Source organism: Callithrix jacchus, chromosome 4 (assembly GCF_049354715.1).
Source record: "Callithrix jacchus isolate 240 chromosome 4, calJac240_pri, whole genome shotgun sequence".
Taxonomy (NCBI): domain Eukaryota; kingdom Metazoa; phylum Chordata; class Mammalia; order Primates; family Cebidae; genus Callithrix; species Callithrix jacchus.
In genome coordinates this window covers 85923279-85950352 of record NC_133505.1, presented here as the reverse complement: position 1 = coordinate 85950352, position 27074 = coordinate 85923279, and the positions used below count along the sequence as shown (strand labels likewise).

General features: G+C 38.1%; 1 long non-coding RNA gene across 1 annotated transcript; it reads right to left on the bottom strand.

The window, feature by feature from the left end:
- LOC108591232 (uncharacterized) lies at positions 1 to 25221 on the bottom strand. The gene is made up of 2 exons (XR_001911089.4): positions 24702 to 25221; positions 1 to 3842 (listed from the first exon to the last, which is right to left on the bottom strand). It is a non-coding gene; the product is annotated as an uncharacterized LOC108591232 (long non-coding RNA).
- Positions 25222 to 27074: the final 1853 nt, after the last annotated feature.

Below are 27074 nucleotides of genomic sequence, written 5' to 3'. Positions count from 1 at the left end.
TATGTGTTTAGTGTTTAATTCTAACAAGATCACAACAAAATCTCAGCAAGACCAACTTTTAAGAGATTGGTCACAAGTCATCACAAGGTAGAGTGGAGAACCTCTTTGAGAGTGAGGAATCTCAGATGCCAAGGAAGAGTTCAGCTCAGCTGAAGAGTTTCACAGAGAAGAGTTCAGCCAACAATGTCAAAGTGTGCAGAGCAGTCAAGTAAGATAAGGTCTAAAAAGTGTCCACTTGATTCAGTGTAATTTCAAGCCAAGATCAGTCTTGTTCCAAAAGTATTAACTCAGCAGAGTTTTGAGTCACTGTGGAATAGAGCTTATCAGGTTTTTACAATAGTAACAAATGCTTCATCTCTTATTATTCATAACTGAAATATACCACTAAGTCAGCGAGCTCCAAGTCTCTTCAACTTCAGTGTTTTGAGGATGAACCTAAAAATTGAACTTTTCCTGAATAAAAACGGCTTGAACTATTTTTGTTTTTCCTCCTCTATCAAGTAGTGATGCTCAGGCATTCTTTACTCAGAGATGTAACAAATTCATCCACTGTTTAGGGTGGGGTATTCCAGACAGCTTTCCTGCTATGTGTCCTTAAATTGAAGGTCAAATAGAGTTCACTGATCAATGTAAAGTAAGCAAGTGCCTCTGCATTATATTTGTTTTGTTCAGCAATATCCATTTTTAATGAAGAATAGTTTTCTCCAAGATTATTCCCAAAGGGTATCGTGGACAATTTTATTATTGTCTTAAATGTATTATCTTTGATTTGAAGTTGTTTAAGACATGTTCAATATTATTTGTGATATCTCAATTGGAAAAATAAAATTTGATTTTTCCAGAAAGTTCAAAGCTTCTTGCTGTAATATTGCTTTGTCCTAGATATATCTTGAAGACTTAAAATATGCAATTAGTAAGTATATTTCTTACATCTTTTCTAATATGGAAGCCATTGGGGTAAAATCAATACTCTCATAGCTCAGTATGGAACAACCCTCAAAAACTACGGAAGTACATGAAAAATGCATCTTCTGCCAATTTTTCTTACTGAAATCCCAGTTCTATTGACAGTAGATGATCTTTATCTATTTGGGATGGCTTCAGAAACGGCTTCTGGATCCAAGATGTCATGATGAATTGGAATCACTCAAATCATCGAGTAATTCCATGCAGTTACATAAGCTTGACATTCAACCTTTGAAAGAATCAGTTACATATTTGGAAATAAAAGTGATGGAACGATTCTCTTTCCATAAAACTCTCATGTTGCCAACTTTCCACAAGGTGAAGCATTAACAATAGGCCAATGAGAGTGTACCGAATACTTCTATTTAATTTTAATTTAAGGTTTTAGACAATTATTAAAGTGGTAAGAATATTTAATATAATATCTACCCTCAGCACATTTTTAAGCATACAGTATATTGTTGATGATAGGTGCAACATTGTGCAGCAGATCTCCAGATTCATCTTGCTTGCCCAAAGCTTTATGCCTAGTAATTAGTAATTCCCTATTTACCCCTGCCACCGGTACCTGGTAACACCATGGCTTTCTTTGACTATGAATTTGACTATTTTAGATATGTCACATGAATGGAATCATGCAGCCTTTGTCTTTCAGTGGTTGGTTTATTGTGCTACCTGTTCTCAAGGTTCGTGTACGTTACTGCATATTAAAGAATTTCCTTCTTTTTAAAGGCTGAATGGTATTATGTTCTGCATATATATCACATTTTCTTTATCTATTCACTTGTCAGCAAACTTTTGGATTGTTTCCACATCTTGGCTACTGTGAATGGTGCTTCAGTGAACACAGGAGTGCTAATATCTCTTTGAAATTCTAGTTTTAATTCTTTTGGATAAATACCCAGAAATGAGATCACTGGATCATACAGCAGTTCTAGTTTTTGTATTTCCACACTATTTTCCATAGTGGCTGCACCACTGTGCATTCCCATTAACACTGTACAAAAGTTCCAATTTCTCCACATCCTCAACAACACTTCTGATATTTTGTATGTTTCTTAAAACAATAGTCATCCTGACAAGAGGAAGCTAATATCTCATTATGATTACGATTTGCATTTTCCTGATGATTAGTGACATTGATATTTAGCTTTGCTTTTTTCATGAGAGGTGATGTTTTTTTCTTTTTTTCTCACAGTGAACTACATAGAAATTCAGGTCAATATTAGAAACAAATTAATATATGAATGTAAGTCTCAATTGCCCCATCCCTCAATGTCCACATGTAATCAAACACCATTAGTAATAATAACTGTCATTTATTAATTACTATATATTAGTTATCTGGCTAAGCACATGACATCAATTGTCTCATTTAACTCTAACCACAACTCCATGAGGGATTTCTATTACATATGCTTGATATGTGAAGCACCTGAGGCTTAAAGCGGTTAAGTGGTGTCACACATATTCACTCCATTTATATGTGGCCTAGACAGAAATCCATTTCAAATCTCTAACTCCAGAGTCCAAGAGCTTAACCATTTTAACTGGAAAAATTAAGACATTCATTGCACATGGACAAATTCACATAAAATACCCAGCCTCCGTCGTGTGCCCAGATTCTCACAGACACTTTTTCTTTAAAACTCAATTCTGGCTATTTGTCTAACCCATGAGGTGAAATTAGGTTACTGCAGACTGATTTATTATGCATTTTTTCTCTCCAAGAATAACTGAAGACTTCTTTTGATGTGCAGAAATTGTGTGGAAAAAATTAAGATGACTGGCAAAATAGCCCTTCCTTCAACACTCTCTGCTTTTCTATGAGAGTTTGCCCCATTCAGTTTTTCAACAAGCCTTTCTAAGGATGCATTGAACTCAACCTATAACCAGGCTCTGGAGTAGACACAAAAGAGAATGGTTCCCTGCTTTTAATGAAGGTAGTGGCTTATATAGGAAGATAGTTAACTTACGTGAAATCTATGTCTATATACAAGGCTCAGCTAATACACTCCAAACTACACAAGTGCTGAGAATAGCAGGAAAGGGAGAGAAATTGCCTATATTTCCACATATGCAAGCCTTTAGTTTCTCATCTTAAGATACAGATAAAAGGAAACACATTCGTCTTTGATATCCTGACCACTGGCACTTTTGAGTCTTTGCAGTTTGTGAGGTTTCTATACGCTGGAAAGCAATAAGAGGGCCACAGATAAGATGAGTATGTTAGCAACAAGTAGACAAAGATAAGCATCTTTGTCTGATGTCCTGGTAAATGAGACAGGTCTCAGCCTTCAGCAGAGTTTTATGTTTTTCTGCAGGACTCCACACAATTGTACATCAGTTCAAGCAACTGCATTAGCACAGGAGTGCTGAGTTGTTCCAAAGAGAATGAGTGAGCCAATAGCTATAGCTGGCAGTCAATGAAGGGAAAATGTGCTCTGAACACAGTGAGTCACCCAAACAGACAGGAGGGAGTGTGTGCCAATTTACCCTGGATACTCTGCCAGAGCTCACACACTCAGCGGGGTCAGGATTTGCAGAGGAGGAGAGTTCTGCTGCAGTTCAAGAGAATCAGGCAGTAGCTGTAGGGAACTGGAAGGGTGGTGTTTTTTCTGCTGGCATCAGCATTAAATTCCCATAGTTCCAAGGGTCCAGGAACTTGCCTCTAAAGAAAGCATAAGTCTGAAAGGCAGCAGAGGTGGCTAACCATTGAAGGTTCCACTCACGTGTCCCAAGCTCACACCAGGTATGCCCTGTTCAGTAAGTACATCTGGTTGCAAGTCACATTCCAGCTGAAGTTACTTCCTGTTGCATTTTCTTCTGTAATTTAAAATGCCAGCAAATGTATATGCTTTGTGTTTCCTCTTTAGCTACTTATCAGAAAAAGGGGTGTGTTAGATAAGTTTACAATATAAGTGGTTGTGTTCAGAAATCTGTTTATGATGAATAAGTCTAATTGATATATTCCATAAAAAATAATAGTTTATTGAAGCCAACATGAAAATAAAACAGAAATGTATTTGGCTGTCAATATGGCATAATGAACTAATCTTTTCCTGCCATAATGAAGGCAGAAGGGTCAGGACAGAAGAGGTACTAGTGCTAAAGGAAGAATCTTCTTTTCTCTGAAACATGGGTATGAGGATGCATTTACACTATAGCTCTCACACTTTTAAGCATAAGAATCCCTCAAGGAGCTTATTTAGAATGCACTAAGAATCCTCATAGATTGTGATATTCTGCATTTTTAACAAAAACCCAAAGTGATGCTGGCTTACAATACATGAAGCCACTTAACAAGTGGCATTTAAGGGACAATTGGCAGGACCTCTGGCTAAATATTTCTTCATACTTAAATATTTAGCTGTTTTACTTTGAATCTTGATTTTCTGTTTTCGGTAGGTGGTGGAGAAGAGAAGCCAAAAGGAGTGCTACACACGCTTTATAAGATAAACTTTTTTTACACCTTTATAAGATAAACTTTTTTTTTTACACCTTTATAAGATAAACTTTTTCTGGGGATTAAATGACAACCAGATAACAACAATAGACAGAAATCTGGAGGCTAGGAAAGGATGTGGGAATGATGGGGCAGGTGAGAGAGACCCAGAGCTTTGTCAGAGCCACAGCCTCTCATCTGAGCAGGGAAGTACCTTGGATTTTGTTGTTGCAATTGTTTTTCATCCAATATATAGACATCAAATATCTACTTTGTGAAAATCACTATGCTTGGTGCCCAAAAAAAGATGCCATATTCTTGTAAGTTGGATACAAATATATCAGAATGACTAGAAGATTTGTTTTTTGTTGTCATTTTTGGGTTTTGTTTGTTTTTTGTTTTTGAGATGGAATTTTGCTCTTGTTGCCCAGGCTGAAGTGCAATGGCATGATCTCGGCTCACTGCAACCTCTGCTTCCAGAGTTCAAGAGATTCTCTCACCTCAGCCTTTAGAGTACCTGGGTCTACAGGTGCCTGCCACCATGCCCAGCTAATTTTTGTATTTTTAGTAGAGACAGGGTTTCAAATCCCTGACCTCAGGTGATCTACCTGCCTCAGCCTCCCAAAGTGCTGAAATAACAGGCGGGAGCCACCACCTGGCTGAAGGTTTGTTATTTAAAAGAACAATTACTGAGTCCCACCTACCCCTGATGCAATTGAGATAATAGGTAGCATGCTCGATCTCCAATGTCAATGGCCTTCTCTTTAGTTTGCCTTCTTAACCTGCTACTGTGTTTGGGTCATGAAAGACAAGACACCTAGCATGTGGTTAGAAATGTGGTAAGAGATAGCTAAATGTTTGTTAAAAAATCAAGGAGAATTGGAGAATGGGAGATTTATGTTGGATTGAAGACATGCAGAAAGGGAAGGGATCCAGTCCTCTGGGGCATATCACACTGCATGTCTTGTGGAGTGAGCTAGTGAGAAATTTCTCAGTTGACTGATACTGAAATAACAGTGATGCTAAGAAATATCTAGTATGCTATTTTCACTACATGGTGCAAAAGGAGTCTAAGCACTATAAGACTTCAATATAATCTGCTACTGTGAATGCCATACATGAACCATATCCTCAGGAAAATTCAAGAACAGGAGTAGTTTCCATGTCAGGTAGGTTCAAAGCTGAGACAAGGTAAAGTCTTATCTCATGTGTGAGATTCAGACCAACAGGAAATAGTAGTGAGGGTAACTATGAGAAGGAGGCTATAAACCTTCCAGAATTTGTAGAAATCTTGGAGGGACGCCTGAATTTGAAGATGTGATATAATATTTATGTTTTATTAGGTGGGGTAACCCAGGCTGACAACTTAAATACATAAAAGAATGTAAAATATCTTTATATCTCTACACTTTCTCTCTCACTTCCCACACATATGTCTTGGTCTTTAAGGATATTACTCATGGGAGTATGAGATACACTCACAATGTCAAATGCAGGATGTTTCCATGTGCAGGAAATAAATGGGAGGGGAAGCTGGAATGGTCTCTGTGTAAAATAGGAAATATGAGGCAAGACATTTTTCAGCAGGAGTGATTAGACAGGATTCATAGACAACATGAGGTCAAAGCCCAATTCTAAAGGATAATTAGAATCAGAATAATGTGTTGAAATTGATGGGCAATTCTATGGGCAGGAAAGCTCAAACCACAATGAAAAGTCATTAAGAAGGACAAGTTGGGCATAAACAAGAAAGGACTAGCCAGGACCAGACTGCAGAATGGATCACAAATGCCTCTGAAAAGCATGGAAAGGCCTAAGTCAACTTTGGAGGACCTGGTCTGACAGTGTAGTATAGGGAGAGGCTCCTGATTCTGTGTGGTCTTGAAGACAAATTCATACACATATTTTTAAGATCTTCTGGGCCTTCATCTCCTTGGGACCCATCTGGAAAGATAGTTACAGAAGCCAGTGTCTTACAAACAATACTCAGCTCCATCCAGGTCTCTATGGATGATCAGAGGCCATGAGGTCTACAGCCCTGACTTTTTATTTAAGAGATATCAAGACTCACCCCATTACCTCCACAATATTTCTTGCCTGAGAATCCCACAGCTTTATTACACAGACGGTATAGATCCTTAAGAGTGGGGTGGGTCACGCATATGAGCAGCAGCACCTTCCAGCTCAGCAAATTCACATACCTCAGTAGTGTGTGGCCAATCTTCTGTCAGGTCACCAAGTAAAAAACAAATATGACTAATTGTGGTTGGAAAGAAAAATGACCCAGAAACACCCTTTGTGGAAGAACCAGTGCTGATTGTGAGGTTTTGCTCTCAAGAGACAGAGTATATTCCTGGTCTACTCATTTTACCTTTGTTTCTAGGGAGCCATGTGCTAATTACCTGTAGCTCTGCTTCTCAAAATCTCATCTGTGCTTGCAGAACCACTCCTTCCCTTTTTATGTTCACAGTGTTGACCTCTATGGCACCCTCTGCATCCAATTCCGATTTCAAAGTCACCCTTCACAAAGTTAAAGTGAAATTGGGTCAGGTAGATTGTACCTGATGTATGAGTATATTCCTTTACGAATCCATGCCATAGCATGTGAGCCCAAATACTCATGTCACAACGCAACATTAAAAGAAGAAATATAAGCAAAGCCTTTCTTGGGTTCTGCTTGTGGAAAAACAAAGCAGCAGTGTGAATCTGAGGCTGTGGGCAACTATAATGAGCAGAGTCCCCAATTCCCACTGAGAGTGAAGAACCAGCTGATCTAGGCAGTATTAAAAGAAGAAAATGAAAATGGAGGGGAGAGGGAAATACAAGAAGCTTGCAGAATACCTAACTCTAAAGAAAGCTGGAAGAACAGGAAGAGATACCTAACGCTCTAAATAAAGCAGGAAGAATACTACAATCCTCACCACATTAGGAACTTGCAACCTCCCCAGAGCTGAGGATGTTCACAGGATTCACCCATCGCACACCCCACACTACTTCTTTTTATCTGTCATATCTCATCAAATCTCACCAACACGGTATCTCATTTCCTCAGAACCTTATGCAAATATTTTATCTAAACAGTCAACATAGATACAGGGGACATAAGAATATCCCCTTGCTCAGAGGTAGGCAGGCTATCCAACAAAGTTGTTCTATATTGTCAGGAGGCTCAGACATAGAGGACCACACTGTGGTATGTGCATAAACTGTTTTTCACATTGTGGTCCAATAAGTCTGGCCATTAATGCCATTCACTAAATATCTCTAAATTTTCCCCTTGGGCGTACAGGAAATTATATTTCCACATCCTTGAAAGGCTCTGTGTTTTTCCCTGCCCCTTGAAGTGGTTTTGTGATTTGCTTTGACTATGAAATGTGAGAAGTGACATGTAGCACTTCCAGGCAGGAGCTTTAAGGGCCTATGGATGACTCAGCATCTTCCCTTTGCTGCTCTACAGTGAACACTGTAGAGCATGTGTTCACAGGAAGATGTCATTGGCAGAGGCTGTGGGCAACTATAATGAGCAGAGCCCCCAATACCCACTTAAACACACTGGAAATGAAGCATGAAAAAGAAATAAACCTTTCTTATTTTCATCCACCAAAATTTTGGGAGTTACTTGTTCCTACAGAATAACTTGGCCTGTCCATACTGATATATACTTATATCCAATACAATAGTGATTTTCTGAAAACAGGAACTAAATGCACTTGATTTTTATATATGCATGTTTCTCTTGTGGGAAAGGGAATGTAATTTGTGGCAGACAAGAAGACAGAGCACTAACGGTGAAATAAAAGATTATTGCATGCAAAGAGGCATTAGGTTGTACAAAATCATTTGTTCCTTAACCCTCCCAAATAGCTCCAGTTCCTGATATTTTATTTATCCTTGATTTAGTTACTCTTACGACTTCTTTTCTGTTGATTCTTCATTTTGTGACTGCCTCCAGAGTGCTCCATGACTACCAAAACCTACAACATTCTACTTCTAATCTGCCTCTTAGAATTGTGAGTAAATTAAGAGCAATTAGGTATTGAATAAAGAATTAAGAATGCCTCTGTGGGTACAAAAAGTTAAACTGTCACACACAGACCCTTTAAAATAATAATAAAGGATGGATCCAAGGTGGCCGATTAGGAGCAGCTCAGGATTGCAGCTCCCAGTGGAAGCGTAGAGGGTAAGTGGACACCACATTTCCAGACAGATTTTTATTGCCCACAGACCAGGAGATTCCCAGGTGGAGGAGCCCCACGGGTCACCAGCGCAGCTGTTTCGGCCAGCATGGCTGTTTGAGCAAGCATGGTTGTTTTGGCCGGTGCCCCGGTGCAGTGGTTCTCCATACAAAATACAGGGGTGTGGGTGCCATTTTAGTTGGTGATTGGAGCTCTGGGGAGACAGAGTTACCCATTCACCTGATTAAAAAGAGGACTGAAACAGGGAGCCAGGCCAGGAGATTCCCAGGCAAAAAAACACCACAAATCTCAGTGTGTCTGTTTCAGCCAGTGCAGTGGGTCACCACATGGGAAATCACAAAGATCCCAGAGCCTTTTTAATAGGTTACTGGAACACCTGGGAGGCAGTTGATGATTCAACTTAAAAAAAAAAAAAAGAAAAGGAAAGGCTCTGAGGCAGGGAGCCAGGTGATCAGGCTTGGCTGGTCCCATCCCCACAAAAAAAAACAGCAATCTGAAATGATCTGGATTGAGAGTTTCACAGCAAGCACAGCTGAACCCAGGACAGTCCAGCTCTGTTGGGGAGGGACATCTGCCATTACCGAGGCACTCCACCACTACAGAGGTAGTCCGCCATTGCTGAAGCAGCCCACCATTGCCAAGGCAGCCTGTCATTACAGAGAGAGTCTGTCATTACAGAGGTGGGCTGCCATTGCTGAGGCAGTTCTAACTATACCCGTATAAATAGGACTGCAGGGAAGCTCACATGGCAGCTGGGCAGAGGCCACAGCAGCTCAGCAAAGCCTCTGCAGGCAGACAGTAACTAGACTGCCTCCTCGCTGGGCAGGAGCACAACAGAAGCTCATAAATAAAGCCCTAACTCCCCGATATAGAGCACCTGGGGAAAAAAGGGCGGGGGGGTGGGGTTATGAGTTCTGCTGCAGTAGACTTAAACGTACCTGCCCAGCAGCTCTGAATGAACAACAGAGCTCATAGCTCACCACTTGAGCTCATATAAGGGCAGACTGTCTCCTCAAGCAGCTCCCTGACCCCCATATATCCAAAGAGTCACCTCATAAAGTAGAGTTCTAGGTTGACATCAGGCAGATATCCTTCAGGTACAAAGATAGCAGAAGAAGAAACTGGCAGCAATCCTTACTGTTCTGCAGCCACTGCAGGTGATTCCCAGGCAAGCAGAGCCTGAAGTGGACCTCAGCAGTCCTACAACAGAGGGGCCAGACTGGTAGAAGGAAAGCTAAGAAACAGAAAGAAATAACTTCACCATCAACAAACTGGATGTCCACTCAGAGACCCAATCTGAAACTCAACAACTACAAAGATGACAGGTGGATAAATATACAAAGATGGGAAGAAAGCAGTGCAAAAAGGATGAAAACACCCCAAACCAGAACAATTCTCCTCCTAAAAGGGATCACAATTCCTCACCAGCAAGGAAACAAGGCTGGATGGAGAATGAGTGTGATGAATTGACAGAATCAGGCTTCGGAAGATGGGTAATAAGAAACTCCAGTGAGCTAAAAGAACATATTCTAACCCAATGCAAAGAAACTAAGAACCTTGAAAAAAGATTTGACAAAATGCTAACAAGAATAAACAACTTAGAGAGGAATATAAGTGAATTGATGGAGCTGAAAAACACAACACGAGAACTTCATGAAGGATACACAAGTTTCAACAGCCAAATTGACCAAGCAGAAGAAAGGATATCCGAGGTCGAAGATCAACTCAATGAAATAAAATGAGAAGGCAAGATTAGAGAAAAAAGGGTAAAAAGGAATGAACAAAGGCTCCAAGAAATATGGAACTATGTGAAAAGACCTAATCTACATTTGATAGATGTACCTGAATGTGACGGAGAAAATGAATCCAAGGTGGAAAATACTCTTCAGGATATCATCCAGGAAAACTTCCCCAACCTAGCAAGGACGGCCAATATTCAAGTACAGGAAATACAGAGAATACCATAAAGATATTCCTCAAGAAAAGCAACCCAAGGCACATAACGGTCAGATTCACCAGGATTGAAATGAAAGAGAATGCTAAGGGCAGCTAGAGAGAAACGTCAGATTACCCACAAAGGGAAGCCCATCAGACTCACAGCAGATCTATCAGCAGAAACCCTACAAGCCAGAAGAGAATGGGAGTCAATATTCAACATCCTTAAAGAAAAAGCTTTCAACCCAGAATTTCATATCCAGCCAAACTAAGCTTCATAAGTGAAGGAAAAATAAAAGGCTTTACTAACAAGCAAGTACTCAGAGATTTTATCACCACCAGACCTGTGTTACAAGAGCTCCTAAAAGAGGCAATAAACGTAGAAAGGAATACCCAGTAACAGCCACTCCAAAAACATACCAAACGGTAAAGAACATCAATACAATGAAGAAACTGCACCAACTAATGGGACAAACAGCCAGCTAGCATCAAAATGCCAGTATCAAATTTACACATAACAATATTAACCCTAAATGTAAATGGGCTAAATGCACCAATCAAAAGACACAGACTGGCAAATTGGATGAAAAGCCAAAACCCATCAGGGTGCTGTATCCAGAAAACCTATCTCACATGCAATGATACACAAAGCATCAAAATAAAGGGATGGAGGAAGATATACCAAGGAAATAGAGAGCAAAAAAATCAGAAGTTGCAATTCTTATCTCAGATAAACTAGACTTTAGACCAACAAAGACAAAAAGAGACAAAGAAGGACATTACATAATAGTCAAAGGATTGATACAACAAGAAGAGCTAATGATCCTAAACATGTATGGACCCAATACAGGAGCACCCAGATACATAAGGCAAGTTCTTAATGACTTACAAAGAGACTTAGACTCCAACAGAATAATAGTGGGAGACTTTGACACCCTATTGTCAATTTAGACAGATCAACCAGACAGAAAATTAACAAGGATATCCAGGACTTGAACTCAGACCTGGACCAAGCAAACCTAATAGACATTTACAGAACTCTCCACCCCAAATCCACAGAATATACATTCTTCTCAGCACCACATCACACCTACTCTAAAATTGACCACATAATTGGAAGTGAATCACTCCTCAGCAAATTCAAAAGAACTGAAATTATAACCGTCTCTCAAACCACAGTGCAATCAAGTTAGAACTCAGAATTGAGAAACTAACTCAGAACCACCCTGCTTCATGGAAACTGAACAACTGGCTCTTGAATGTTGACTGGATAAACAATGAAATGAAGGCATAAAGATGTTCTTTGAAACCAACAAGAACTAAGACACAACATACCAGAATCTCTGGGACACATTTAAAGCAGTGTCTAGAGGAAAACATGTAGCAATAAATGCCCACATGAGAAGCAAGGAGAGATCTAAAATCGACACCCTATCATCAAAATTGAAAGAGCTAGAGGAAGAAGATCAAAAAAACTCAAAACCTAGCAAAAGACAAGAAATAACTAAGATCAGAGCAGAACTGAAGGAGATAGAGACACAAAAAACCCTTCAAAAAAATCAACAAATCCAGGAGCTGGTTTTTTGAAAAGATCAACAAAATAGACAGACCACTAGCCAGATTAATAAAAAAGAAAAGAGAGAAGAATCAAATAGATGCAATAAAAAATGATAAAGAGGATATCTCCACAGATTCCACAGAAATACAAACCATAATCAGAGATTATTACAAACAACTCTATGAACATAAACTAGTACACCTGGAAGCAATGGATGAATTCCTGGACACTTGCATCCTCCCAAGCCTAAACCAAGAAGAAGCTGAAACCCTGAATAGACCAATAACAAGTTCTGAAGTTGAGGCAGCAATTAAGAGCCTACTACCCAAAAAAAGCCCAGGTCCAGATGGGTTCACAGCCGAATTCTACCAGACATACAAAGAGGAGCTGGTACCATTCCTTATGAAACTATTCCAAACAATTCAAAAAGAGGGAATCCTTCCCCAATCATTTTATAAAACCAACATTATTCTGATACCAAAACCTGGAAGCGACTCAACAAGAAAAGAAAACTTCAGGCCAATATCCATGGTGAACATAGATGCAAAATTCTTCAATAAAATACTGGCAAACTGATTGCAACAGCACATCAAAAAGCTTATTCACCATGATCAAGAAGAATTCATCCTGGGGATGCAATGCTGATTCAAGGTACACAAGTCTATAAACGTAATTCACCACATAAACAGCACCAAAGACAAAAACCATGTGATTATTTCAATTGATGCAGAGAAGGCATTTGACCAAATTCAGCAGCTTTATGCTAAAACCCCTCAATAAACTAGGTATTAATGGAACCTATCTCAAAAAGATAAAAGCTATTTATGACAAACCAACAGCCAATATCATACTGAATGGGCAAAAACTGGAAGCATTCCCTTTGAAATCTGGCACTAGACAAGGATGCTCTCTCTCACCACTCCTATTCAATATAGCATTGGAAGTTCTAGCCAGAGCAATCAGGCAAGAAAAAGAAATAAAGGGTATTCAAATAGGAAAGGAGGCAGCCAAATTGTCTCTGTTTGCAGACATGATTGTATATCTAGAAGACCCATCATCTCAGCCCAAAATCTCCTGAAACTGATGAGCAACTTCAGCAAAGTCTCAGGATACAAAATCAATGTGCAAAAATCACAAGCATTCCTATACAACAATAACAGACTTAAAGAGAGCCACATCAAGAATAAACTGCCATTCACAATTGGTACAAAGAGAATAAAATACCTAGGAATATAACTAACAAAGGACACAAAGGACATCTTCAAGGAGAAATACAAATCACTGCTCAATAAAATAAGAGAGGGCACAAACAGATGGAGAAACATTCCATGTTCATGGTTAGGAAGTATCAATATTGTGAAAATGGCCATACTGCCCAAAGCAATTTAAAGATTCAATGCTATCCCCATCAAGCTACCAATGACCTTCACAGAACTGGAAAGACCACCTTAAACTTCATATGGAACCAAAAGAGAGCCCGCATAGCCAAGTCAATTCTAAGCAAAAAGAACGAAGCTGGAGGCATCACACTACCAGACTTCAAACTATACTACAGGTCTACAGTAATCAAAACAGCATGGTACTGGTACCAAAACAGAGATATAGACCAATGGAACAGATCAGAGGCCTCGGAGGCAACACCACAAATTTACAACCACCCGATCTTTGACAAACCTGACAAGAACAAGCCATGGGGAAAGGAGTCACTGTTTAATAAATGGTGTTGGGAAAACCGGCTAGCCATGTGCAGAAAGCAGAAACTGGACCCCTTCCTAAAACCTTACACTAAAATTAACTCCAGATGGATTAAAGACTTAAACATAAGACCTACCACCATAAAAACCCTAGTAGAAAACCTAGGCAAAATCATTCAGGACATAGGAGTAGGCAAGGACTTCATGACCAAAACACCAAAAGCATTGGCAACAAAAGCCAAAACAGACAAATGGTACCTAATCAAACTCCACAGCTTCTGCACAGCAAAAGAAACAATCATTAGAGTGAATCAGCAACCAGCAAAATGGGAAAAAAAAATTGCGATCTACCCATCTGACAAAGGGATGATATCCAGAATCTACAAAGAACTAAAACAGATTTACCAGAAAAAAAACAAGCCCATTCAAAGTGGTCAAAGGACATGAACAGACACTTTACAGAACAAGACATACATGAAACCAGCAAACATATGAAAAAATGCTAATCATCACTGGTCATTAGAGAGATGCAAATCAAAACTACATTAAGATACCACCTCACTCCACTTAGAATGTTGATCATCAAAAAATCTGGAGACAACAGCTGCTGGAGAGGATGTGGAGAAATAGGAACACTTTTACAGTGTTGGTGGGAGTGTAAATTAGTTCAACTATTGTGGAAGACAGTGCGGCAATTCCTCAAGGACCTAGAAATAGAAATTCCATTTGATCCAGCAATCCCATTACTGGGTATATAGCCAAAGGATTATAAATCATTCTACTATAAGGACACATGCACACGAATGTTCATTGCAGCACTGTTTATGACAGCAAAGACCTGGAACCAACCCAAATGCCCATCGATGATAGACTGGACGGGAAAATGTGGCACATATACACAATGGAATACTACGCAGCCGTCGAAAACGATGAGTTCATGTCCTTTGTACGGACATGAACGAACCTGGAAACCATAATTCTCCGCAAACTGACACAAGAACAGAAAATCAAATACCACATGTTCTCACTCATAGGTGGCTGTTGAACAATGAGAACACATGGACACAGGGAGGGAAGCATCACACACTGGGGTCTGTATGGGGAAAATAGGGGAGGGACAGCATGGGGTGGGAAGTTGGAGAGAGATAGCATGGGGAGAAATGACAGATATAGGTGATGGGGAGGAAGGCAGCAAATCACACTGCCAGTGTGTACCTATGCAACAATCTTGCATGTTCTTCACATGTACCCCAAAACTTAAAATGCAATAAAAAAAGGAATAAAGATAGATTCACTGCAAAAATAATAATAAAATAAACATTTCATAATCCTTTCTGGTATATTATGTATTACATCGGAAATCTTTTTTTTTTTTCTCCTTTAAGCTCCATTGGACTTGCTAATATTTATTTTTTATTTTTTATTGCATTTTAAGTTTTTGGGTACATGTGAAGAACATGCAAGATAGTTGCATAGGTACACACATGGCAGTGTGATTTGCTGCCTTCCTCCCCTTCACCCACATTTGGCATTTCTCCCCATGCTCTCTCTCCCCATCTCCCCCGCCCCACTGTCCCTCCCCTATTCCCCCCAATAGACCCCAGTGTGTAGTGCTCCCCTCCCTGTGTCCATGTGTTCTCATTGTTCATCACCCGCCTATGAGTGAGAACATGCAGTATTTCATTTTCTGTTCTTGTGTCAGTTTGCTGAGAATGATGTTCTCCAGGTTCATCCATGTCCCTACAAAGGACATGAACTTATCATTTTTGATGGCTGCATAATATTCCATGGTGTATATGTGCCACATTTTCCCAGTCCAGTCTATCATCAATGGGCATTTGGGTTGGTTCCAGGTCTTTGCTATTGTAAACAGTGCTGCAATGAACATTCGTGTGCATGTGTCCTTATAGTAGAACGATTTATAGTCCTTTGGATATATACCCAGTAATGGGATTGCTGGGTCAAATGGAATTTCTATTTCTAGGTCCTTGAGGAATCACCACACTGTCTTCCACAATGGTTGAACTAATTTACACTCCCACTAACAGTGGAGATCCTCTCCAGCATGTTGTCTCCAGATTTTTTAATGATCGCCATTCTAACTGGCGTGAGACGGTATCTCAATGTAGTTTTGATTTGCATTTCTCTAATGACCAGTGATGGTGAGCATTTTTTCATGTGTTTGTTGGCCTCATATATGTCTTCTTTTGTAAAGTGTTTGTTCATATCCTTTGCCCATTTTTGAATGAGCTTGTTTTTTTCTTGTAAATCTGTTTGAGTTCTTTGTAAATTCTGGATATCAGCCCTTTGTCAGATGGGTAAACTGCAAAAATTTTGCCGTGCAGAAGCTGTGGAGTTTGATTAGGTCCCATTTGTCTGTTTTGGTTTTTGTTGCCAATGCTTTTGGTGTTTTGGTCATGAAGTCCTTGCCTACTCCTATGTCCTGAATGGTTTTGCCTAGATTGTCTTCTAGGGTTTTTATGGTGCCAGATCTTATGTTTAAGTCTTTAATCCATCTGGAGTTAATTTTAGCATAAGGTTTCAGGAAGGGGTCCAGTTTCTGCTTTCTGCATATGGCTAGCCAGTTTTCCCAACACCATTTATTAAACAGGGAGTCCTTTCCCCATTGCTTGCGTTTGTCAGGTTTGTCAAAGATCGGATGGTTGTAGATTTGTGGTGTTGCCTCTGAGGCCTCTGATCTGTTCCATTGGTCTATATCTCTGTTTTGGTACCAGTACCATGCTGTTTTGATTACTGTAGCCTTATATTTTTTATTCTTATATACCCTGCATATATGTTGACTGCTCAGATATTACATTTGCATAATGCTATACTCACATCTCTATTTCTATTACAAAGGTTACTCTAGATAATGGCAATCAGTGATAGCTTGCATAATTTTTGTCAAGTATTTGTTCTTTCCTGTAAGAAAACGTTTATTCCCTGTCTTTGACATGTGATTTGCAGGGTCTTTTATTGGAATATACATCCCTACCCCACTGAAATTGGGCTTGGCCTTATGATGTGCTATAGCCAATGGAACATGGGCAGATGTGATGTAAACCATGTATGGAATCTAAGTGACATAATCATTTTCCTCCTGCTTTTTTGCTGTTTCCCCTCTTCCACCAGACTGTACCGTATCGTGACCCCTCCAGCAACCTGGGGTTCAGAAGAAGACACATGGAGTAGAATTGAAAAGGCAGCCAGCAGCCATAGCCAATTCATAGCTAAAGACTCCACTATAAGAAAGGAATAGATGTTTGTTTCAATCTACTGAGATTTGGGGATTATTTGATATCACAGCTATTGGTATTTTACCAAGGCTTTGCTTGGAATGGCGTGTTTTCAGATATGACCAGATTGAGGAATTGAAATTGACTTCATAGAGCCAATGAAAAACCCCTTGGAAAAAAAAGGCCCAGTACCTTGTCTAAATGGTTCCCTTATAAGGTTTCTGACCTGTGATAAATAATATCACTTTTTCTTTTTTTTTTTTTTCATTTTTTAAGAGGAAGAATCTCACTCTGTTACCTAGGCAGAAGTATAGTGGTGTGATCTCCACTCCTTACAACTGCCACTTCCCAGGTTGAAGCGATTCTCATGCCTCAGCCACCTGAATAGCTGGGATTACAGGCACCTGCCATGACACCCAGCTAATCTTTGTATTTTTTAGTAGAAATGGGTTTTGCCATGTTGTCCAGGCTGGTCTCGAACTCTTGGCCTTAAGCAATCCACCTGCCTTAGCCTCCCAAAGTGCTGGGATTACAGATGACAGCCACTGCACCCAGCCAAAAATGTCACTTTCTAGCAGGCCCAGAAACCTCAAGATACTGTGGGACCTCAAGAAGAGAAATTTGTATAGGTATTAAAAGCACAGTCTAATGGTGAATACTTGGCTTGGCTTCTGGCCTCAAGGCTTTCAAAAAGTCAATTTAGAAATTCCTTATAAAAGTTCTGGTAAAACCAACTTAAAAAGAGCCTTTATAACTGATTACCATTTTTATATGCTTTATGCAAATAACCAGGCCAAATATAATGAGACCAAAATTTATTTTGCAAATAAATTGGTCCTACTATAATTCATGCTTGGTAGAAATGAGAAAACTGGGGAAAGAAAAATTTAGGTTCTAGCCCTGAGCATTGTTTTGAATTTTTATTATTTGCATACAATTTCAGCTAATTCTAAATTATTTCCTGGCTATTAGAAGTCTCTAAAAAAGAAGCAGGTTTTAAATTTCCTCATGACGCTTTTAGTTGACTTCTTATGGAATAGGTTCTTTTTATTATTATTCTGGTATACTTCTCTTTTGACTGTAACATTTGTGTGCATTATATTTCTACTAAATTATTAATGTATCTCACTGTTTTGCTGAGAAAATGGAAGTTATAGTGTTCTGAAGACTAGAAATGATTCAAAAGCCTTTGAATCTTCCCCATTTGGAATCCCATTGGGCCTGATGTTTTTCATTGTCAGTGTGTTGCTACTAAAGCTACAACATATTCAACACCCTTCCTAAAAGCTCAGAGACTATTAAAGAAGAGGAGGGTGCATGAGCTTGTCACAGCTGGATTAGAGGGGTGAATTGTGAAGGTCAAAGCAATTTCATCTTGGGTGCTAATCCACCATGCTGGTTTCTGATTAACCCAAACTATGGGAATGCCTCTGAGATTTCTAGTTTATCTACTGTCCTTTGTGTAAGAACACATATTTACCAAACATCCTACCCTTAAGTACAAATTCCTATTCCCTTTCTCCAACGCACATGTGCCCCTCCCTATAGCCTATAATCTGGGGTCTGGCAGGGATAAAGGTGCTGGGTTCCACCATCTTGTCTCACTACTGGCCAATACACAGACACGGCTTCTGTTCATAAACTCCCATTAAATGTTTCTTTGTAAGAAAAAAAAAGTAAAGAAAAGCTGGATATTACTAAAAAGCAGTATTCCTATTTTTGAAAGTACTTTCACACTTCATTTTATAAAGAGCTGGGAGTAATGAAATCATGAGCTTTGGCTTCAAGTAGACCTGTCACTTTATGAGCTGCTTCACCCTGACAAACATAAAACACCCTCCCAATAGCACTTTTTCCTCTGCTGCTCTATCAGAGGCCAGTTTTTCTTCACACCCCAATCAGAACCCTGTTAACTAACTTGGGATCAAGAAGACTCTTAACTGCAGTTCTTTGAAAATAATATTATATGAAAGTCTATGAGTTTATTGTTATACTCCGTAAAAAGGAAATCCAAAAACAAACTCATTAGTCTCCATTGAGATTATTCTGGCAGCAACTTCCTACTGGAAACTAACAGTAAAAAAAGAAAAAAGAAAAAAGCTAAATGCTTAAATATTTTAGTATAAACTATATAAACTAATTTTCAGTAAAAAACAAATAGAACTTGTTGATGAGGTAACATTGTTATCCCATGGATTGATGGCTAGTTATAAAAGAGGAAATACATCTTACCACTGGAAGATCAGGCTGTCCATATCACCATCTTCAAAAGTGGGACAATCAGACATGATGACCCCCAGTATGATGTAATATGAAGTTCACACAACATCTATAAAGAATTTTTGTTAGAAAAGATGGGCCGGGCATGGTGGCTCACACCTGTAATTCCAGCACTTTGGGAGGCCAAGGCAGGTGGATCATGAGGTCAAGTGATAGAGACCATCCTGGCCAACATGGTGAAACTCAGTCTCTACTAAAAAATACAAAAATTAGCTGGGCATGGTGGCAAGCACGTGTAGTCCCAGCTACTCAGGAGGCTGAGGCAGGAGAATTGCTTGAATCTGGGAGGCAGAGGTTGCAGTGAGCCGAGATCGCGCCACTGCACTCTAGCCTGGTGCCTGGTGACAGAACAAGACTCTGTCTCAAAAAAAGAAAAAAGAAAGATGAACTTGAGTCTAATTAAGTCTTTAGATATAACTTTAAATTTTTTTTACATATTAATTCATATTCTTATTCATTTTTACTTACTTGAGAAGTTATTTTTATTATCCATGTTCCCTGTGGAATATAAGCTCCAACAGCACAAGGCCTTGTACTGATGAGTCAACACTCCTTTCTCATGGTCTGTTATCATGTTTGAACATATTAGGTTTTCAATACAAATGTATTAAATGAATAAATGAATGAACGAGTTATTTTAACCTCACCAAACTTGTTTACAGGTTAGGAAATAATCACTTGTCTTTAGAATTTAAGGCAGTCTACAGTAAAATCAGCTTGGTTTCTTCAACCAGCTCATGGCATGGAAAAAAAAGAGAGGGGAGGAATCTGTTCTAGATTAAAAGAAACTGAAGCAACTTAACAACCAAATGCAAAGTATAAATTATGTAATCCTGATTCAAGCAAACATTAGAAAGGCATTTTTCTGTTATAATTGGGAAAATTTGAGTAGGATTAGATAATAATTGATACAAGAAATTACTACCGATTTTGTTAAGAATAATAATCAGGTTGCAAGTATAAAAGAAAATGTTCTCACATTTTAATTTTTTTCTAGTTTCCACTTTTATATTCAGGTGGTACATATGCAGGTTTGTTACATGGGTATACTGCATGACAGAGTTTTGGAATACAAATGATCCCATCACTCAGGTAATGAGCATAGTACTTAGTAGTTAGTTCTTCAGCCCTGTATATTTAGGTGTGAATTTCATGATATCAAGGATATCTCTTTAAAATACTTCAGCACAAACAGATACTCACACAGATGTGATAGATAAAGCAAATACAGAAACATGCTGATAATTACTCAATTTGATGGGAGATATTTGGGCTTCATTTTATTTCTTCCATTTTTGTGTATGTTAAAATTTTTTAGGATATAAATTTATTAATACAATAAAAATAAAGTATCTGTGAATCTTCCTTTTTCTCCCTTGTCCCATAATTCCACATGTGATTCTATTGATCCTCACCTCCTAGACGTATCCTGGATTCCTTCAATTTGCTCCATCTCTGTTGGTGCCATCCTGGCCCCAAACACCATTAGCTCTCTCCTCATATACCAAGAAGCCTGCTCATTGGTCCCTCTCCTCTTCCCTAAAATATATTCTTCACATAGCAACCAAAAAATTAATGGGCCAATGTTACTTCCTTCTTAAGATCTTTCAAAGGCTTCACTCTTAGTATAAAAAAACCTAAAACCTATCTCCGGTTTATAAGATCTGCCCCCCTGCCTACTTGTCTGACTTACTTCATCTTCCAACACTTTTCCTGTGTCCTCATCATTCCACCTACGCTACCCTAAATTGTATTCCTCCAGCATACCAACGTCTTCCCAATCTCAGGGACTTTGCAGTCATTCTTTCTTCCTGGCTTGATGCTGGTGTGTCCGTACCGCTCAGACATCTGCTTAAAGGTATCTCATCAGAAAGACCACCCAGTCACATGATCCCAGCACCTTCCTTTAACTCTCCAGATAATACCTATCATGATACCATCTATTTTGTTGTTTTATCTTTATTAATTTTACTTAAGTATTTATTTATTTTTACTATCCATCTATTACCATGTTTGTCACATAATAGGTGTTCAAAACAAATGGTTAAATGAATAAATAAATGAACAAGCTATTTTAACGATCAAACTTGTTTCTATGTCTGTAAAATTAAAATAACAATACTTCCCTAAGAGGGGTATAAGGGTTAAATGAGATGTTGAACAGAGAATGTCTTGTCCAATCCTTAGCATACTAAAGATGTTTTATATATGGTATCTATAGCTGAGCAAGAGAAGTCAGACTTCTCCCACTTTCAAGAAAGAATGCATAGTGTATAATTCTATTTATACAAATTCTAGAAAATGCAAGATAATCCAAAGTGACAGAAAGAAATTCATGGATTCCTTGGGAAGAAAGGGTTAGGTAGGAGAGCTAGGCATAAGAAATTTGGGGGAGGTAATGAATATGCTCATCATCATAATTGTGGTGATGCTTTATTAACCACAATGTACATATCTGTCTAAATATTTCAAATTGTACACCTCTAAAATGTGCAGTTTATTGCAGGCTTATCACACATTATTGCATTTATTGCATGCTCGTATACTCAAAGCTGTTCTTACTCTGTACCTGTTTATTCCTGGAGTGGAAGGTAATGGGCCTGCTGAGACTGGGCAGGCTGCCCCCAAGTACCGAATCTATGCTCCGTGCTCCAAAGGCCCAGCTAAGTTCTAACTATTGCACTGAGAAGTTCTCCTAAGTGGAGCAGGTCTACTGACTTTCTGCCAATATGCAGCTTTATAAACACGTGAAACCATGTAAAATGTGTTCTGTGCCTTCTCAAGAAAGAATATGCTAGAGCAACCTGATTATCCCTCTACATCAGACAATGCCCATGTGCCCAGCTTTAGAGCTGACCACTCTCATGCATACACAGTATCAAAGCTGAGCAGTTAAGTCAACTTCTCCAGCAATTGTGTAACTAATGATCCATGTGTATAACTGCTTTAATCTCTATGGATAGTGTTCCTTTAACTTACACCAAATTTCAGGTGAATGAGTGTGCTTACTTTATTTGACAATCACTTATCATGCCACTAATTCAGGAGGTTATTTTCACTCCTAGAGCTCCTTAGCTTTTTGTTGTAATCACAGCCAATAAGGCCCATGGCCCATGAAATTTTACATAATCCATTTTTCTAAATAAATCTTATTCTTTGGCTCTCTGTATATCCTATACATCAGCCATGTTGTATTGCTCCATTTCCTGAACATCATCCTGAGCATCCTCCTGAGCATTTGATTTTCCACACCTTTGCTACCTTGAATAATCCAGCACAGAGATGGCCTATGGTATTTACTTACTCATTTATGTGCACCTACTAGGTCCTAATAATTTGACATGGCAGCTTTGCAGAGGGAATAATAAAATAAATGTGTATCGAAATTTGAAGAGTATATTTTGTCAAAGGAAAATGAAATATTGGGATTTTTCATTTTGTGGACCTCTTGTTTAAGAAAATGTTGCCAGGAGCAGGTAGGGGTAGGTTCAGGGCTGATTCTATAGTCTCTGCTATTAAAATGTGTCTGCTGCAAGTCCCTGCAGTTTTATGATACTTAAGGTATATTCTCCTTAAAAATCAGCCATACCAGATTATGCATTCTATGGAGTGCTGAAATATCCTTAAAACAGCCATGGATGCAGATATATTTACAGTTGTAATTAGTCCTCCTGACCTCTGCCTTGTAAGTCATTCTTCCTAGCTTTCTTCAATTGAGTCTCACTCAACTGTGGGAACCAGCACTCACCAACAGTCTTACCCCAGCTTGTAAGTGAATCCTTGTGGGTCATTTCCTTTGAAAAGAAAACTGATAGCAAAAACAAACCTAGATCTATCTGAGGCAATGATTTCATATATTTTTCAATGATGTACAGGTAGTTAAATGTTGAATGTTGGTACACAGAGGATAAAAAATCAGTATAAAATTTCTTCACACCTGCATATTGAAAGCACAAGAGTTCTTTGTCCTACTAACTACAAAGACAATGGGATGTGCCATGCAAAGGGGTGAACAGTGTAGCCCAGTCAGGAAGATAGAGCCAAACAGGATTAAGAATAATCTTTAGTGCAAAGGTAGATATAAACAAGAGGCAAGGAAGCACTTGCCTCATACTAAGGATGGATAATACTTTCAGATGTACCTTACAGTTTAGAAGATTCGAAAGATTATTTTAGACAATTCATTTATATATACAGCCACAACCTTGAGAACTTCAGGCCATGTCATTCTATTAAAAAATTCTGTATCAAGAAGGAAAGGAAAATGTAAGTAGTGTAATAACTGTTTGTATTTGTTAGGTTATATTGTATTATGAGAATAGACACTAACATTTCTGAAGCAAAAATTGAGACACAATTTGACAAATATATGTTTATGTAAATTATAAAACACAAAATCTGAAGGTATTATTTACCCTCAGAAAAACTGGTTGTTATGGTGGCTGTATCTATATGCATGATATTTTTAAATTATTTGTAAATGGGACATATGCAGTAGGCATTTAGTAAAAAGTTGTTGAAATCAATTCAGCTCATCAGTCAGTAAGCAGTTATTGTGCAACCACTGGGATAAAGACAGTCAATGCAATTTTACATAAATTTAACAGTGTGTGGTTCTGACTAATTAGAAGAGTTATTAGCAAATACTTTGACTATATTAAAATCATTTTAAATAGACTTAAATCTTTACTTTTTGTCATCTGCATCTGCTATTATTACATTGATAAAGTTAGGCAAATCCAGATCTACAGGTTAAATTATTTTAGCAGGTATCAAGAATTATATTTCTGGCATGGCATAACATGTTTGCATTAACCTCTTAACAATTTTCATTTTCACTGTTCTTTTTCCTTCCATTCTTCCTTCCCTATAAATTCCAAAGCAATTTTCCTAAATACTATTTTTATATTAATCTCCCATTTTAAACTCTTCTATGACTTCCAGACATCTACAAGTCAAAGTAAAGATAGAGGGGGACAATAACTCTTCGATTTTAAACTTGGTTCAATCAGTCTTAGGTAACTAAGTCTTGGCTTAGATAACTCAAGTACACATGTTTATCTTTCAGATATGCGATCTTTTACAACTGTCTATTAGATGCATCCTCAATAAACTCACTTTTACTATCACATGGACACTCTACACAATTTGTGAATAGCCTGTAACCAGCATTTTGGGAGGACAAGACAGGAGGATTCGTTGAGGCCAGGAGTTTGAGACTAGCCTAAGCAACATAGTGAGACCCCATCCCTACAATTAAAAAATAAATAAATAAATTTGTGGTGAAAAAGTAAAAGGCTAAATTATAGAAAATATGCTTAGTGACCTAAACAAGTTTGTTTTGCATTACCAAAATCATCCAAAGATTAGCAGCTCTTATTGTTAACTTACCTGCTCAGTGATAACATGAATAAGAAGCCCTTTCTGGCTTTCACTCCACATCCTTAACTTTTGGCTTTTCATCCTCATGTTTCTTGCTCCAAAGAAAATGGATGTACGCTTCACCCATGTGTTCACATTCAAGGAAAAAAGAGAGAGTCAGGGATGGTCCTAGCCATATTCCGACCTTATCAAGACACAAAATTATTACACAAAGCCGCCCCCGACCTGCCATCCAGCAAATTCCACTTATATCTCATTGACCAAATACTTAGCCTAATATCTGCCACACTTATATATAATGATGTATCTTTCTTATATATGTTATATAAGATATATCAATTGAGATATATAAGAAATATATATTGTGCATCCACTTCATCCCAGTGATGAGCTGAATTGAATTCAACAACTTTTTACTAAATGCCTACCACATGTCACAGTATAAATACATATATATATTTATATGCCATATATATACACATATATATACTTATATGCCATATATAAGTATATATATATTACACACACATATAAGTATATATGTTATCCATATATATACTTATATGCCATATGTTGTATATATATAAAATGTGTATATATATATATATATATTTCTTACATATGTTATATAAGAAAGATGCATTAATAGAAAGAGATTATGTTTTTATCAGCCTCCAAACTGGCAAGGAGAAGGAAATTGGCAAGGGATGTTGGTGTCTTTCTTGGTGCTCTTTAGGAGTTAGGAAAAAGGATGCTTAGATCCATATGATGCCCTTGACAGTGCCTGTTGTCTAGCTGACCTTTGCTGACTTCATAAGCCTTTCTGGATTACTCAGGCTCATCTTGACCCTGAACAGGCTTTAGACCCCAGCCACACACTAATATCGGTGTCATCAACTTGATTCCTGCCCAGATGGCACAGCCTAATGCCTTTACTGTGGAGTTACTCATTCCCACTACAATAGCTGCTCACTTACACCTTATTCAGAAATTAAAAACGTCCTAGGAAGGTGCATCTCAGCAACTCCTTCTGCCTCATCATACTCTTCTATCATGTTTATTTGTAATATGGATCTACCACTCAACTGATCTGGAGACAGCCTACAAGTTATTTCCTTTTAGAATAAGACAAAAGCTTCCTGGTTCTTAGAATTCCATATTTTGTCCAGCAGCCCAAAGGTATTCTTCCCTCACTAGCTCAGGCTTGAGTGAGTTAATGGGGAGACAGTGAAGGGACTCTGGTATCTCTTTCCTCAACCTCTGTCTCTCTTCTCTATTCTTTCACTCTCAAATGCCCATCTGTTATCATTCTTTTCTTTCCTCCTGGTCATATTCTTCATCTTCCAAATTCCATTCTCACGGCTAAGCTTAAATATGCTAAGATGGTCTCTTCTATACAATGTGAAAAGAAGCTACAACATCTCTCATGCCCAGCACTTGATATTAAATGCAAATTAAAAGAATTTATAGTCTTTATTCTCTCAAAGCTATTGTATGTTGGCAAGAACCTGTTTATATGCCCAAAACTTAATATTAACTTTATTTGTATTCTTTCTGAAAAAGTCTTATTTTCAAAATATTATCCTGCTACAACCTCATGTTTATGTTTATATGAGATAAATTTACCCATGTATTTAAGCATGTATTTACTCATGTACTTAAGCATGCTATATGCATGTACTGTTTTTACTTCACCTGTCCCTTTCCATGTTTAGAAATCATCCTAGACATTCCTAAAGACTCTGTTTAAATGTCACCAAATTTAGAGAAGATTGTCAGCCTTTTCTTTGTGACTCCAAGGCATTTTGATAGTATTACTTATAGTTCTTTGCTTACTATAAATATTTGATTAATACTCTTTCCCTTTTGAAAAAGATCTATCATTTATTTCACTTATTTCCATAAATCCATGTAGAGATCCATGACTATATGTTGCATATATATTTGACAGCATGATTGCTTTTCCTAAGAATGTGTTTTCCTTTTAAGTACTGGTACATTTCAAACTACAGGTTGATTGTCACTACTCAACTGAATGCTTTGGGAGAACAGAATCATTCATGCCAAGCATTGGTATTTTCCAAATTAGTCTGTGGAATAACCGTTGGATATAATCTTCATTTTAGTTTTTTAGAATTGTTTTAACATACTCATCCATAATATTATTAGATGAGAAAAGGAAGATTTAGGTATTATCTCAATTAACTTAGTGTTTAAGAATATTTAAAATAATATTTCATATAAATGCTTATGAATTTCTAAACTTTTGAATTCTGCTGTCTCAGAAGTGTTTGCCTGATTGCGCAGAATAAAATCTAAAACTACCACAAAGTTCGGTAAAGAAAAAAAAAATTTCATGTAGTTAAAACAATAGTTTAAGAT